Source organism: Lactuca sativa, chromosome 5, assembly GCF_002870075.4.
Source record: "Lactuca sativa cultivar Salinas chromosome 5, Lsat_Salinas_v11, whole genome shotgun sequence".
Taxonomy (NCBI): Eukaryota; Viridiplantae; Streptophyta; class Magnoliopsida; order Asterales; family Asteraceae; genus Lactuca; species Lactuca sativa.
In genome coordinates this window covers 314,253,876-314,257,472 of record NC_056627.2, presented here as the reverse complement: position 1 = coordinate 314,257,472, position 3,597 = coordinate 314,253,876, and positions in this window count along the sequence as shown.

The following is a 3,597-nucleotide window of genomic DNA, read 5'->3' as shown; positions in this document are numbered from 1 at the left end:
ACAAAGAGGGCAATATTATTCGAAACAAAGGTAGGTTTGTAGTTAAAGGTTATTCGCAACAAGAAGGTATCGACTATGAAGAAACCTTTGCGCCTGTCGCCAGACTCGAGGCTATTCGAATATTTTTAGCCTATGCAACACACAGAGACTTTGATGTTTATCAAATGGATGTCAAATGTGCATTCTTGAATGGAGAGCTTGAAGAAACAGTATATGTTGAACAACCACCAGGTTTCGTTAACGAAGAATATCCTAATCATGTTTACATTTTAGATAAGGTTGTGTATGGGTTAAAACAAGCACCAAGAGCATGGTATGCAACTCTTACCAATTTCTTAAAACAGTAAAAATTTAAACAAGGATCAGTTGATCCCACATTATTTCGTAAGAAAGTTGGGGATCATCTAATGTTTGTTTAAATTTATGTTGACGATATTATTTTTGGCTCTACTGACCCAACTTTGTCTAGTGAATTTGAGAATTTGATGAAGAGTAAATTCGAAATGAGCATGATGGGTAAAATCAACAATTTTCTTGGGTTAAATATACGTCTAAGCATAGAAGAAATTTTCATTAACCAAGAAAAATACATGAAGAATTTGCTTGAAAAGTTTGGAATGACTAATAGCACAAAGTTAAGAGTACCAATGGCAGTAGGAACGAAGTTAACACCTTCGTTAGATTCACCTACTGTTGATCTTACCTTGTTTCGAAGCATGATAAGTTCTTTACTTTATTTAACTGCAAGTAGACCTGATATCATGTTTTCTATGTGCAATTGTGCAAGGTATCAAGCAAATCCAAGAGAAACACATTTAACAGCTGTGAAGAATATTTTTCGTTGTCTCAAAGGAACAATTTCGTTGGGATTGCGGTATCCTTCGAAATCTGGATTTTTCATTCAAGGCTTTTCGGATTCAGACCTTGGTGGATGTACTCTTGACAGAAAAAGTACAAGTGGAGGATGTCAATTACTGGATGGGAAGTAGGTAAGTTGGCAGTCAAAGAAACAAACTTGTGTAGCTATTTCTACTGCTGAAGCTGAATACATTTTTGCTGCTGCTTGCACTTCTCAAATCATTTGGATTCAAAGCCAATTGCGTGATTATGCAATTAATATGAAAAAGATTCCTTTGTATTGTGATTCACAAAGTGCTATTCACATTTGTCATAATCCAGTACAACATTTGAAAACGAAACATATTGCTCTTCGTTATCATTTTATAAAAGATCATGTGGAAGATGGTAATATTGAAGTTCATTTTCTGAAAACTACTAATCAACTTGCTGATATTTTCACTAAAACACTTGATGAAAAATCTTTTGTGAGAATTTTAGCAGGTTCAGGAATGTTAGATGTGAATTCGGTACCAGGATCAAATATTCAAAATTAACGAAATGTTGTTGGTGAAAAAGGTGTCGATTCAGAGGTTTGCTGTCTGAACCATTCAGAGGTTACTGTGCGTTAAGAGGCTTCAACACACTTCGTTTTTGTATATTGAAACCAAAACTTTTCGCATGTTTGATACTATGATTTCTTTTTGTTAGTTTAAGATTTTGTTCATCGGAAAAACCAAAAATATATTTTTTTCCTTTAATTTTCGAAAAATCAAAAATATCAAAAAGATTTTCTTTTGTTGCATGTTTTATTTCTCAAAAATTTCAAAAACACAAATTTTTTTTTTCTTTTGTTGCATGTTTTAGGTCTTCAAGAACGTTTTCACGACAATTCTTCAAAGGGTCATGCTTGTGTTTCTATGGGAAGGTAATTCTCTTAAATCTTTGTACTAGTTAAGATGTCCCTAGAAGCATACTGCTGCATGTCGACCCAAGCCTTAACTGACTCTATGTGTGTTATGAAAGCCTTAATGAAATGTTTCATACGAAAGTTTCTTCCAAATTAGGCTTATATTCACATTAGTCCAATGAGCTACCTTACTCTTCTCAAATGAGTTAAGAGTTATCTGTTTGGTCTACATATAACAGAGGTACATTCGAATCTTAACCAATCTTTTTCATCACAAAATTTCTTAACACATATATCACACAAAGACATATGTTAAAGAGGTCATTAATCAAACCAATTGTGACTTAAACATGTCAAAAATCTGTGTTAATGATCTTAAATCATGAGACTGTGATGCAAGTGAAACCCAAATATCAGAACTTAATAAGGAATTGACAGGGAACTGTGTTCCAGATTTTTACGAAACACTTGTTTCAGTACCAAAGTTTCGTATACTCCAAATCACATTCTTTCGTATGAGTGATTTTGATCCATGTTTCGAAACCCACGACATTTGTTTCCCAACGAAATCCAGCTTAACTTTTTTTTTCTCTTGAATGTGATTTCAGTGTGAGTATCAATTCTTTTCTCTAGTCACTTTCACAACATTATCAAGCCACTTGTCACTGACTACATTGGCCAAACAAATAATTTCATTTACAATTACTCACCTTATGTTTAGGATGATATGTAACGAAATTCGTAAGCCACCCATTGAAGCCTTGAAAAAGAAGCCCTTTGATACTTCTCTAAAAGTATTCGATTGTAATTCACGGGAAAGTACACAAGCTGTTAGTTATCTCTCTTGATAATTAACGAAGCAACCTTTGCATGGGGTTTAACTGCTTTCGTGTCAACATTTTTGACATCACAAATCCAAATTCTTTTTAATTTGCTTCTTATCCTTTTTCCATTGTATCACTACACTCACGAAATCCTTGAGGCTCTAAGTAATACCAACTTAGGCTGATGATTTCACAAGATTGGCAAATGACTTCGTTTCGAATCCCAAAAACGAATGAGCCCAACCTTAAATCCGATATGTTTGATCTTATTCACATGTACTCACGAACAGTCTCAAAGTAACTATTTGGTAACTTGGCCCTAGTTTCAAGGAACTTTATCTGATATCACTACAATAACGGCTACTGGTGCGCGTTTCAAGGGATGACATGATCTACTTCTTAATGACAAACGGTTCAAATTATTTTGGGTTACTTATAAAAGGAAAATCTTCTTTCCTTCTAAAATCACGCGTTCAAGAATTCACAGAAGATCAAAAAGCCTTAATTTTTTCCTAAAAAGCTTCCAATCAACTTGCAAATGGCTGCTGTTCAGAATTCCACTATTGAAGAAATTGCATCCCAACCTCTGATGAAGATACAAAGCACCAACTATCAAGTTGAATCAAATGTCTCGTTGTATCCAGATGATCTCAAGATGCTAATAGTTGCATTGAAAAGATCAGCTCTAGCCACCGCCATGTTCAAATCCTTCGCAGTGCCACTAACTTGGTTGTCTATGGCTCCATCTACTGCTTCATTCAATAAAGGAATATATATTCTCACTTTCAACTTAGTGAATGAAAAACGAATTCGTCTCACCAAGAATATGTTCTCACAGTTCTTGGAGTTACCCAATTCACCACCCTTTTTCAAACCTTCTAACCCTCAGATTATGTATATCTTCAACAAGATGGGTCACCAGCCACCACTCGTAAAGATAAGTGATTTCAAAGAGTCTGCGCTTCCCTGTATCTGAAATTTCTTGTTTGGGATTTTTCTAAGGTGTTTAACAGGAAGAAAAGTGGG